Below are 14,325 nucleotides of genomic sequence, written 5' to 3' on the forward strand. Positions count from 1 at the left end.
CCACCTGAGTGACTCCAGGAGATTGGTCCATTTGGGAATGAAGCTCTGAATCATACAACAGCATCCATCGTGCTCAAGGAGAAATATAGATGGTGGGGAAGAATTCAACAAGCATCTGCTGAGACACTGGGGGGAATCCTGGCAAACTGCGGTGGAACCTGTTACCTTTTGCATCTCTTGTGAACCCTTCAGGTGAAATACTTCAGATATCCACACTCTCAGGGCTCCCACAAGCATTTCCATAATAAACCTGAGTCATGTTTATGTATATATTCTCTGTGTTGGTTCCTGTCCAACTCAAACACATGGGCAATATGAATCCCACTGTGCCAGTCATCATGCTATAGAATTCTTATTTGTGCTGCCACAGATAAAGAATTAAAGATAAAAGCAGTACCTCTGGTATGAAATGTAGTTTTTGTTGTTAAGATTATTTCCTTGTCCAGTGACATAAAAGTGATCAGCATGACATTATGTGGATAAAACAATTAAAAGTTTCTCAGAACTAACTCTGTCATCCTGGACAGGAAAATTACTGCTGCAAGGAACCACCAGCACATTTGTTTTCATTATAACCAAATGCACTATCATCATCAAAATGATAATTTGACAGGGTTTTTTTTTCAACTCTTGACAATTTATCCATGTCAGTGTTTATTATCTTACAGTCATGAAAGCTCCTATGCAGACTGCCAGTTCATTAGAGGTACATGAGTTTAAAGCAGCATTTTGCTTGATCACAAATGCAAAGCAACTTATTATTCTGCATTTGCCAAAATTATTTTTTAGTAGGTCACTTCATTTTTTTCTTGAAAAGCAATCTGTACTGAATCTTTCCTTAAAACATTAGATAGCAAACGCATCTACTGCGTTAGTATAATTTCATTGGACTACAGTGCTACAGTTTAAATGGAATGATTCTTGGAACAAAAATTTTGGCTAGTGATGGAAATAAGTATCAGTTCTTGACTGAATTTTCTATTTAGCACTTCTTTAAATTGTCAGATGTTGGTTCTTTTGTCCACTTATAGTCTAAAGCTGGAAAAAAGTGTATTTGTTATTAACAAAGTATCAAGACTGATAAACTCCGAGTGTCAGCACAAATCTGAACATTTTGCATACTACTCTGGGAAAGTAAGCAAACACCAAAATATAACAAGGATATAGCCATGTAAAGGAACACAGAAGACTTCATTTGCGACTGGTGTTTCAATTACGATTCCTGGCTGCATCTTTCTTTAAATTTTTAGCTCTCCTGTCTTTAAAAAACCTTCTCATAATCTCTGTTGATTATTTTCCTAACTACCGCCAACCCTCAGTTTGTTCACCTACATATGATGTCAGTATGTACAATCTAAAGTTGTTTTTCTCTTTTCTGCCTGAGCTTTTTCTGAGGTACACCAGTTCCTGACTCACTCACAGTCGATCTCAACACCCCAAAACACCCTTTTCACCCTTTAACATTTTCCTTTACTTGTAACACCTGATTGCTTTTGCAGGGGCTGTATGAAGAAATTCTGGTAACTGTGCCCTTCAGCTTGCCACCTCTCTAGCAATTTGTTTTGTTACCTTGCACTTTTCTGTCCACACCCAATGTCTCCAATCACACACCTACACTGCAACTTCTTTGGGCAACTGTCTTTGCTTAATCTTCCCCACTCTTTACCCACCTCTCTCCCTGCTGCTCCCCAAACATATAATTTTACTTCAAACACAAATTCTTCTAGTGCACACACACCAACACAAACTACCTCAATTCCCCAACGCCTGCACCTTTCTGTACATATATTCTCATCCACTCTCTGACAGCTCCCTCTGTATCACTGGCTGAAATAGAGATGTTACTCTCCCCCTCCTCTCTCTCCAAGATAACCTTGCACAAGGTCTCCCATCATATCCACAGTGGATAATACTGCCATAATGCCCATCAGTCAAACACATAATCCAGACATCATCTTCAATTTAAATTTCTCTATAGGTCCTCTCCTAAAAGCACTTATATACAACTATTACAAAGCCTTGCTGCTTAGTGCATAAGGTAAAATTTTCCCACCCATACATATAGATAAAAATCTTCTCCACCCTCTCCCATCTTGGTTATTCCAGTATTGTTTCTTCCAATCCTGACAAATGCCACCTTGTTAGGTTGTCAAATAAGAACATGCACACTTTATCCTACGCTGCCCTTCACACCTGGGAGGAGCTTTTCAGAATTACCTGTGCAGGATCCTATTATCTTCAAATTTTTCCTTCAAACTCTTTTACCACCATGCCAATTAAATGCTGAGAAAACTGCTGTGTTATGCTCCCTGACCTGCACTGTCATTAGGTCCTTCTGCTTCTGTCTGCATGTCCACCTGCTGTCATCTCTCATTTTACACCAACAATGCAAGGTCTTTGGGCCAGGGACAGCCTCTTGTGTTTGTATAGTGCCACCCAGAGCAAAGGCCACTTTATGACTAGGACTACTGGAGAACATAGACCCAAAGTGCAAACCACAGCAAAGCAGCACTGTGGTAAGATCAGCTGTCTCTGTCAGTATAGCTTTCCTTACTGCAGCAGGGAGAAAAACCCCAGCAGACCTTTCTTCCTACACTTTCTGCTTGCAGCTTCTCTTATCAAAACAACATTTGCTTAACTTGGAGACAGTTTCTCCAAGGGACACACCAGTGCCTTGCACTCCGAAGCTGGTCAAGCAGTCAACCAGCCCTCTCTCCCTCCTCAGAGAAAGAATAAGGTAAGGCTTTAAGAGACAGAGAAAACAAAAACACTGTCAAAATAGGAAGGAGCCTGATCCAGAACCTATTATATTTAAAGAAAATGCTAAATTTCCTTCAATGGGCTTTGACAAAGGTCTGTTGTTCTTAAGAAAAGCAGCTATTGCTGAAATTGGTGGACTCATCACAGTACAAGGCAGAGCTCTCTTCTAGTCCCACCACCAGTTATTCAGCCATTCCCAGACACCTGCTGGCAGTTCACACTCCCCCTCCCCGCTGCCTTCTTGTAAAACTAACATATTCCAGCTGTTCTCTGGTCCCAGACCTTAACCCTTGCATCTCCTTCCCAAGTACTTATGGTCTTCCTCTAAATCTTCCCTTTTCCCAAGCAACTTTGGGCCATGCTCTTTGTACAACTCTGTGATGAGGCCTAAGAGAAAGGTGAACAATTTAGACTGCAGAATAAAACAAACAAACAAGAAAAAAATTTCTTCCTTTGAATTCAAACATTGGAATTCTGGAGTGGTGGATATGATAAAAAAAATGATCTGTTCTGGATCTGAATATTTTGCAACTAGTTGATATTTTAAATCTGATGAGGACATAAAAGTAAATGATAAACAGGTCATTGCCCTTTCAAATTTATCTTAGGAAACAAAATTTGTCTCCCAAGTTTTATACATATATTCTCTATATACTTTTCAGATATATATATGTAAGGATATACACCTTCTTATTCTAGTACTATAGAAAAATTGGTTGCCTTGGTATAATATGATATTATAGCAGATACAGCCTTGGTACTGTTGACTTGTGTCAACATTAGAACAGATTCAAGGAACAAACTCTATTGTTTCTTTATGAAGAGGAAAAAAAAAAGTCTTATTTTGATTTCACTTAGCTATAAAAAAAAAGTATCATGAGAGTTTCATGTGTCTTCTTCTCAACCACTTCTGTTCCCAGACACTGCTGTTTATAATGATACTCAGATACAGCAGCCAGGAGTACTTATTCTTCAGCTCTATTCACGGTTCCCACCTATGAGTGGAGGGGTTAAGTTCTTGCTGCCATTCTTTAAGAAGACTGCTTTACTTCAATGCTTCTCAGTATTCATTTTCACATCCTCAGTCATTGTGTGTGGCAAGCCAGCATAATTGTTTCAGTTGGAAAGAACATCAAGTGGAATCTGCCCATGAGTCAAGCACAGGGAACTAATTGAGGTTCTAAACCACAAATCTGGGAGATGGTGGGGGTAGAATACTTATACTTCTGAAAGAAAACTCAGCAATAAGAGGTCTACAATGCCTGTACAGAGACCAAGATAACTTGGTAGCATACATTCAACAGCCCCTTCCTGCATTCTAGCTGTTCACATACAAAAAGTCAATTCATATTCTGTATGTTTTTTCTTTTGTGACAGGGCATACACAGCTTTATTACAAAGGCATAGCTGATATTCCTTATTGCAGGACTAATGTACTCTGTCACATTCCTACACACTGAAGCACTTGGGACTGAAAATAAAGTATCTGCGAATGACAGCAATGATGACTTGCACCTCAGACAAAGGTATTTACATGTGGCAAAGCACCCATTAAAAAAGACCAAAAACCCAAAACTCTGATGCAGTGCTCTCTAAAAAGACTTAAGACAGTTTGAGAAACAGGCTCAGTTACTAGGAAGAACAAGGTTCTGGCAATCATCAAGCAAACTGACAGAAGGCAAAAGCACACCTGGGCCCCCATCTGAGCTTTCACATGGTTCAGAGTCCATATCAATAAAGCAAAATGGATGGGAACAGCATTTTTTACTTTGTGCTTGTATCCAATCATACATACCTACATTTTCAACTTTTTAAAAGATTAGTTTTAAAATTATGTATCACTTCTAAGACCATCAGGAAATGTACAGCACGAAAAATAATTAGACCATTGTATATCCATAGCAAATCAACAGACAGATGTAGAAAACAAGAATAAGGGGAATTACCTTGAAATATATAGGAATTGGTTCAGAGAAGCTTCAAAGTTTTGCAGATGAATTCTGAAAGGAAACAATGAGCAAATATGGGAAATCCTATGCAAACCACAAAAAATATCCTTTGAATGAGGACTCGTCTTCTCTATTGAGCCCATACCCAGAGGCTTTTCCCTGCCCCTAGGGAAGCTAATCAACAACATATGGAATCTAATTTGGCTATTTATTTCTAGATCAAGGATAAACTATTCCTTCATTCCTTTTATCTGTTGTTATTTAGAGCCTGCATCTTAAGCTTGCTAAACTGAGAATCCACTGGAAACCTTCACTATGGTGTGAATTCACTGTGAGAGAGTGGGTAGTATCTATCAACCTAAACTACAGCTGATTTTCAGGACAGTTAATATGGTAGTCACATGAGGTTCTGGTGTATGTTTCATTTGAAGATGCTAAAATTATGTGTGAAAAGTTGGGATTTGAGAAAATGTATTAACCTGAATTACATATCTTTCCAATTTATCTTTATATTTGACTCTTTGGGGAGATTTATAGGGAAACTGAAATTATTAAGTTCTTACTCAAACTTCTTTTTATGGAACTTGGTATGCTAAGAAAATAGCCTGCTGTAGCTGCAGGAAGCCCAAGATGTGGACTTCCTTGGTCTATCTTTACCATATTGAGTAACTGGTAACATTACTATAAGCTAGGTTCATGGTAATGATTATATTCTTCTAATATTCTGTGCAACAATGAAGTTTAACACAGATGCTTCAGTGAGCTCTTGCAAAGCAATGTATAAATTTCCAAAAGCAGAAGTCTTCACAAGCATAGTGATAGCTATTGCATGTAGCTAAGTAAGGTGTTCAGAAATATTTAAAAAGACCTGAACTCTGAGCTAGCTGGCATTTTTCTGATGATATTTTCTGATTTTTTCCTTAGTTGGATAGCTTCAAATGGTCATTTGGGCAGCTGGAACCTGGGGGCATATTTGCCTCATTACATACATTATTTTGTCAGCTGGAGCTGATTTTTTGTTAATATAGAGATGGACACAGAAAACCTTCAAAGACCTTACAAATAAATTTTGTTTTAAATGTAAATACCACCCTGGTACCATTAATAGCCAAGCTAGCTTGTTTCTCTAAGCATTCAACTCATTATATACCAATAATATCAGGGCTTTATTTTGCCTGTTACAAATTTTCAGTAAGCTTGAGGACGGCTCTTTCTGTCTTTCCTGACTGATTCAGGCTTAATTGGCCTCTAAGGATAGTAAGCTGCTTGAGGGTTCTTTTAGAATCTGTCTTCCTCTGCTGCTTTGCCAAATATTTTTTTCATTCCATCTAGCAATTTGTTTCTATCAGCTTCTTTTTCTCATTTCCCCTGCCAGAGATAAAGCTGCTACATTTTTTCTCTCATTATATTTTATAAGCATTCCCTTCTCCAGTGTTCTCAGAAGGAACTGTTTTTCACGTGGCTCCACCTTTTCTTTCAAAATCTATTCTGATATGCCCTAAAAAAAGATTTAGTCAGAAGATTTCTTGTTATTTGTCTCCACTCCAGTCTAACTGAATCTCCATGATAGATGTGGGGGCTGGCCACGCCACTTAACCTCTTTTCAGCAAGGCCAAACTGAGTGTAAGGAAGTCAGAACATAATTGAATCTAAGACCGAGACAGCATGAAAACTAAAAAAACCCTCCAAGATAAAGAATTCAAAATTATAAAGAAAAGTTCTTTCCTTTCAACTTTCTTAATAATCAGATAGCATTCTTGGAGGTTTTTACCTTCTTTCTATCAGGGAAGACTAGGATTCTTACATGGTTTCCTTTAAACTATAATAAGAGTTTTGCTATCATTATGAATTTTATTGAATTTTTCATTCTCTTTTGCGTGGGTACTGAAGCCTCCATTTCAGCAATATATTCTTTCCAAAAGCAGCACTGAATCTATTATTTGCTTTCTGTACCTCTAATTGTGCTTTCAGGGTTTCAGAAAAAGTCCCATTCTGCAACAGGAATTAGCAGGTTTCTAAGCTAGCAGCTCCATTTTCTTTTTTTTGGGTTGCCTTTGTAGCCAGTACTCTTCTCTCCCTCTATACAGCTTTATTTCTTTAACAACTTTACAGCCCTAAAGTTTGTGGCAGTTAAAGCCATCTCTCTTTTCACAGATTATCACATTCAAATTAATGGCCATTTGGTATTGGCTGAGGTCTTGGAGAGCCAAGCTTAGCCTGAGATGGATTCTGATCTCCCTTAGATGATACTTGGGTTTTCAGTTGTGTAAACTGCAAATATGGAACCATGATATCCTCAAATACGCTCTCACATTCATGCCACATTCTGATGCTCAAGAGCCTTTAAAAATGGAAGAGACAACCATTCCAGAATTTTATGAACTTATGGATAGCAAGAGCAGAAATTGAGGAGTCTACCAAAAGTCAGTAATTTACTGGGCAACATTTTTTATGTTTAAGAGCTGAAAATTGCACAGAAAGCCTAAAAATACATACTTTGTACTTTCTGTAACAGGTAGACAGGACAGAGGAAGAACTCCAGAGAGATAAAGAGAATTGCAAGGAAATAGTAGGAAGGGCATAGAGAAATAAAAAGTTAAGACAGAGAGATGACTGACAGAAGCAGTCTGTTTCTAACTCAAATGTGGCGGATGCTTCTTATTAAAGCAGCTGTTTCAGATTAACACCTTGAAAGAAATTCTGCATCCACTGAACCTAAAGGTGAACAAGATTTCATCACAATGTTTGAGATAAAACCAAATGACTGGATAGATGTTTAAAGCTGCCATTCACATGCTTCCTATAGTCTTCCTTGAAAAAAAAAAAAAAAAAAAAAAAGAGAGAGAGAGAGAAGAGTATGGAAATATATAATTAATAGCTTCATGCAAGTATTTATGCTTACTTGGCTGAAGAGAACCAGGATAGCATGGTCTCCTAACTCAGATGCATGCTTTCCACCAGTCTTGGACCTTTTCACTACTTTCATCTTCCTTTAAAAGCACAAAATTTTAGTAATTCAGGTATTATGAATCTAAGATGACAAGCAATAATACCTCTTTGCATTAATAAGTTTACATATACAAGAGATGAAGATACAATATTTCTTTTAGAAACAGTGAAGCCCCACATTACCTGATAATCATCATACACTGTACCTGTATCGCAGCCTGGTTTTCAAGTCTTGACTTTGCAGGACCACGTTTCACTTGTCTGCTATGCAAAAATCTTCTGCATGTACTGAACTGACAGATCACAAACTTCACTGCCAAACACAGAGTCTAAAAAAGAAAATACTAGAAAAGTTTTGGCTTCTTTACCAGTTATTGCTACTTCAAGTGTCCCTTAGATTAAGCAAAGGCTAAAGTATATTCAAAGAGAAATATTACTTTAAATTGCAGGGATCATTAATATCTACTAAACAGCGACCTTGAAACATCGCATCTTGCACGCACATATCAGTCTTTAAACATTTAGGTTGCAAACTATATACATTTGATTCATGTAGTGTGTATGTGTGTGTGTGTGTGTTCTTGTTTTGTTTTGTTGTGTGTTTTTTAACCTTCATAACTCTTTTTTTTTTTTTTTAAATTGTGTTGTCATCAGCAGTTGTTTATGTGCTCTGATCCTGACATCTGCAATCTTCTTATAGTATCTGATATTGAATTTCAAAACTGTTTCTAAAGTATGAAAAGTCATGAATATCAGGAGAAAATTTATAGCCCTCACTCAAAGTATTTCACATAACTCATCTTTTGTAGCATAGCAGAGCTCTACTGTGAAAATGCTTCAGTTTTGTCGTAGAAGTAGATGTGAGCCTCACAAAACAAAAGCATTAACCTGTCTGTAAGCAATAAATAATTTATGCTTTTATATATTTAATTAATTTTTTATAAAAGTAAGAATCAGGGTTTGTTTTCTGATTGTATAGGCTTTCTTGTATGAAATTATATAGATGGGATAATAAAATCTTGCACAGATTTTAAAACCTATGTGATAATTGGACAAGAAACATACACAAATAGCTCTTTCACTTTACTTAACATTCACAGGCGTAAAGATCCCTCACAGTGACATCAGTCAGCTCTTTACCCGGTTTTCACATGTCCAACCTTCCAGAGCAGGGCCGTCTGTTTTTTCACCCTGTCACATAAGAAGGATCATTTCTACCCCAAAGCTTTCTGCCCCCCACAAATAAACAGACAGGAAACATCTGTTGCTCTTCCTCAAAAAGGTAGGACGAGCAAAGAGGCTTCTAAATAATTCGGAGAGCTGCAGAAGAGGCATGTGTTAAGTGAGGCTGAAAACGAAAGCAGTGAAAGGATTAACACTGGGAGGTGACAAATTTGTCTCCTTCACTCTACTGCTGAAGTTGGAGCTTATCCACAATTGCTCTGTATGCCCATTCAGTGGTGTTTGGTACCTTACACATATGGAGAGGAAAAACTGTAACATATGTTGGATCCTCCAATCCTCTTGCATTTGAAATATTTCTCATAGCTATTCCTTCCTCTGAGGGCTGTTAATATTTCCAGAGAAGCTAGAAAAATCACCAGTCCAAATCTCAGATGAGCAAAGACATAATTCGGCATATAAAAAAGCTAATTCACAAGTGGAAATTGAACTATTTTAATTCTTCAGATATATACTGACTGGGAGGTAATTTTATTCATTTTTTTAAGGGAATCTAAGAAAAGGCACAAGTGACATTAATTATTGATATAATTTTTAAAGGTGTGCTATTTACAGAAAGGACTTGAATAGCTCCTTTGGAAGCATGTCAAGCTGCTAAATAATTATTTATTTAGGACACATTACATTTAGTTAAAAAAAAAAAATCTGCAAACATACATGAAAAAATTATTACTAAATCTTGTTATCTGAGATGGCAGCTCTGGCACAAAAAAACTCAGTCAGAATTACGGATTCAATCCTGGAGCACAGGGCCCTGTTTATGACGCTCCCTTGCAGCCCCAGTCACCCTCCTGGCCTCTCACTGGCGTGGCAGTATGCTGACCAAGTTTCACTTAAAAACAAATCCCAGCACTGACCAAACATGGCTTTAAATGAAGCCAAGCACCACATACCCAACTGGATCCACACCCACCCTGCTCACCCCTCCCAAACTCAGCCCCACAGCCCAGTGCTGGCCCGGTACCAGTGAGGGGGAGGCCTGGGGGTCCCCTGCTGCAAGCAGGATGTGGGCCAGCCCTTTGGACTGGGCTCCAAAATAAATAATGTTGCTTGAATCGTGCTTGGTGTGTGTTTGTGTTTGTGTGTGTGTGTGTGTGTGCATGCAGAGAGTGGAGCGGAGGCTGGGGAAGCTCAGGGCCGTGGCGGGGCTGTTGGTCTCCCGCCTGGCATGAGCGTCCCTGTGGTGCCTGGGCCTATGCCGCCATCACGGGCCTATTGGCAGCCTCCTTACACAGAGAGAGAAAGGCACACACTGGCTCTCACCACAGCAGGCAAACAAGATAACTTGTTTTCAAACAGCAAATAAAGCCAACATGCAAAAGGACCAGCCTCATCCTTTCATACCTAATTTCCAATCCAATTCCTAAGCTGTGATACCCTTGTACTTAAAATTAACAGAATTCAGCCACGACACCACTCAAGCAGCAGTTCACAGTGCAATCTTTAATGCACATCTGTTTCTCTCCATCATAAATAACCTTTAACAGCACATATTGTCTGATACAAGCTCTAGCAGCCCTTCAGCAATAATACCTACTCACGCAAAGCTCATCCTAGATTGTACTCTCTTGCTGGGTTTATGGTATCTGGAGACCTGGCAGGAGAACTACAACAGGAAAGAGTTGCGTAAAGCAGTGAAAAACCAACGGGCAGCAAGGATTGCCATGAAAGCATAATGAATGGTGGAAAGCTTTATGCAGCACTCAGATTTTCCTTTCTAGCCCCCTTTCCTCACTTTATCACATCTCATCTAATCCATCTACAGTTCCCCTGAATGGCTGCAATCACACCTCAGAAACCTCAGAAAGTTTTGTGAGGGACACACGAGAGACTAGGACCCATATCAACTCTTAGTCATGTGTCACCACATGCAACCCTGCTCTAAGTCACTTGTCCAGCCCACCTGTTCCTACCTTTTTCCATTTTGTTCCTGTGTTCACAAAGCTTCCTAGCAGCCCATAAGCAGTGCCTCAAGAGCGCTCTTCCAGTAACAGCGTGTTCGGTGTCTGGTACTAACAAGCTGCTTGCTACCATTGTAGTGAAAGGAGGCAACCAGGATAAAAGGTGAGGCCTGAGTCACAGGCTCAGCTCAGTCCTGAGCTAGCCGGCAGAGAGGTCAGTCGCTCTCGGAGCAACAGCACCAATCCAGGCTCGTCAACTCTGAGGGCCATAGGCTTAGAGCACTACTCGTGAGTCTGCTGGAACACCTGGTTGGACCTTGAAGCGCCGTTCCCTAAAAGAAGTTCATCTTGTTACACAGACCCTTCTGTCCTTCCACTTCAGCCCGCTGGGCTGAGGTTCTGTGCTCCTCCTCATACCAAGCTCATGCCACTACCTGGGAATTAGTGGCACCTGGTTGCCTCCTTTCACGACATACCATCTCACTTTCTTCAGCTCTTCTTACCCACTCACCCATGCTGCTCTTGAAAAACACAGTGAAGTGCTGCCATACAGCCCTGTATCTGCTCCAACCACACTTGGACATTAAATATGTCTTTATGCAAAGCTGCAGCAGAGGTTCCAACAGGGATCCAAGGCTTACATAGTCAGGTAACAGATACATAGTCCTGTGCCAGATCAGCTTATCCTCAACACCTTGCAGCCAAGCTAACAATATAAGACATGGCTTCTTGCCTTTCGAGAGCCATCATTTTAAACAATAAACCTTCCAGCCATACCATTTGAAGTAAGAGAACAGAGACTCCAGTACCAGGGAAAAGAATGGATCACAGAACAAAAATATAAGAAAAGTGTCCAGAACTCAGTTACCAGAAGAAACAGGATTTTGTTTGTGTTTACCTACATTTGCTACATACTGCTAATAACTCATGCCATGGCCTAAACAGAGAGGATACACATGAGGAAACAATTTAGACAGTAAATGTAGATCATTCCCATCAGAAGCATCATGAATAGAAGAATCATCACCACAGAACACATGCATAGAATTCCAGTGATTTTCCCTGCAAACCTCTGAAGCAGCCATTTGTGGATTTTGTGCATAAATTATGAATAAAATTCTGTGAATACCTTTCATAGAACAGTAAGTTCTGTAGGAGCAGAAGGCAGAAATTAAGAGTTGTGGGTAGTTGGGTGGCCCAGCATGTGTGAAAATCAGGGACTCCTTTATATAACATGATTTCAGAGATATTTTTTTGTATGCCCGGAACCCAGCTCGATTATCTCTCTGATGACTCCTTTCTTCTCATGGGCCAGGAGGTCCTTACTTGAAAGTAACAGTTTTAAGCTTTCAGAGGGAACAGGAGAGCTGTGCACAAACAACATACAGTTCTGAGTCTTGATTTGGACTTTTTCCAGGTGGTGTCCATCTCATGTTGAATTAAAAATCCATGCAATTGGGCTTTTTGACTAAAGAGAAAGCACAGCAGGGGAGGGAAGGTTATTTCCTTGCAGATATTTTTCAGAGCATTCTTCTGCCAACTCAGCAATGGTAGGACTTGAGAATGCTACCAACTTGTACAGGTAGGGGCTTGGTCAACGTCAAGATGCAAAAGTGAGCTCTGGTGTTACACAAAGACTCTGGTTTGAGTTAGAAATGGCTCTTCATACTTTCAAGATTAAAGAAGGAAACATACGTAGAACTCCTTGTATTAAATGTTTTATGATACCTTAAGAGTACAGACCAACCAGCTGCATATCAGCAGTACCCCACTTCTATAGAAAATGGGTATGATTCATGCCTAGTAGAAGGCCTAAGGGTAGCACAGGGTCTTACTCTGCTGGTGATCAGAGAAGAGCTGTATATTATTACTTTACAGATTTTGTTTTTCTTAATTTCAAAATATGCAAACCTTAACAATTCTTTGTGAGGGGAATTTTAGGTCCCAGTGGCCACCGAACTCTGGGATTTACTATACACAATTTGTAGCTAGATGTGGCTGTCAGACAGCAGATATTTACCTAACTAAATGGAAAGACAGGTTTTTCACTATCAGCAACATTTCTGGCTTCTGCGTGAAAATAACCTTAAAATAGCATATTACCTTCCCACATACACATATGCAGGAAAGTGTACATAGAACGTATATACAACACAGTACAGCATGTATTGTGCACCTAAAAATTAAATTATTAAATTAAAAATTAAATTAAATTTTTAATTAAAAATTAAATTATTTCAGAGTTATTTTCCAAGCACAAAGGATGCGACAGCAAAAAACGATGCATAGCACATTCTAAGGAAAGGGACAACAAATTTTTAGACTGATTACTAACTTTTTTTTTTTATTTCTTGTGGTTTCTTGGGCATCTCAGGAATAAGGAAGGACCAGCATTTGTGGGCAAGAAAGGTGGAAGGCTCCCAGACCACTCATTCACTGGCAGGAAGGTGTGGTCACAGGGACTCATAGTAAGTTACTGATCCCATTTGGTGCAACATTTGTGAATGGATAAAACACCTACACATCTGACCAAGATTCTAGCAGACATCCTACAGACATGGGTTATAGGAAAGATACACCAGAATACACTGAAGTAGTAATGAACAGCAATTCTGGAGCATCAAATGGAGACGGTCTTTTTATAGAGAATATCTGCCAGGTAAGATCTGAATCAGCCATGCGAGCCCTGCTCAACAGTGCGCACACTGCACTTCTGATGATAATAGTGACAGTAAAAAGATGGAGGAAAACCAGCCATCTGCTCACTTGTTTTTTACTTAAAGGAACTAAGAACTACTTGACAGGTGACTATTAGTTCCACTCCCTCATTCCCTGGCATCCAGAACAACTTGTTACAGGACATAACAGCTTTTCTGAAGTCGTGGGGAAGACTTACCTAATGGTAAGACTTACCATACTGCTTCCAGCTTTTAAACCTCAGCCTCAAACCAAAGCCTGGTATTTCTTGTTCAGACGAGTTGAAAGAAGAACTCTGTGGAATCCCTTTCCAAAGTGAAATCTGAATCTTCAAATCAGAAATCCTGCTCCTCACAAGCGTTTCAGTGATCATATCATTCTCAGTCATATTGGCCCTTGGCCTGGTAAGTAGCAACGATTAAAACCTCTTGATCTTTGCACGAATCAGTAGCTGTTTTTAACTTGCAATGATCAAATCATTAGTTCATTCAGGAATGAGCCCGAGAATACTCAGATTATAGCAAGTGTCTGTACAGGCCTTTTACTTACAGCAAGTAAGTACGCTGTTGAAACTGATAACTCAGGCCACTGTCAAGTTCATGCTCTCTTGTAGAACCAGTTTTAAGGTCTTCTTAATCAGTGATCACATCAGACTAAGCGAGATACAAATCATCCAAGGATCTAAAGGCTACTGTACCATGAAACTTGCAAGTGAAGAATCCTAACATGAAAAAAAGTATTTTAAATGCTACAAATTGTACTGATATGAAGCAAGAAGCACACCAAGACGCATCAGGAATCCACGAAGAACAGATAGAAAAACTCAG

The sequence above is a fragment of the Calypte anna genome, chromosome 7, assembly GCF_003957555.1.
Source record: "Calypte anna isolate BGI_N300 chromosome 7, bCalAnn1_v1.p, whole genome shotgun sequence".
In the NCBI taxonomy this organism is placed as follows: domain Eukaryota; kingdom Metazoa; phylum Chordata; class Aves; order Apodiformes; family Trochilidae; genus Calypte; species Calypte anna.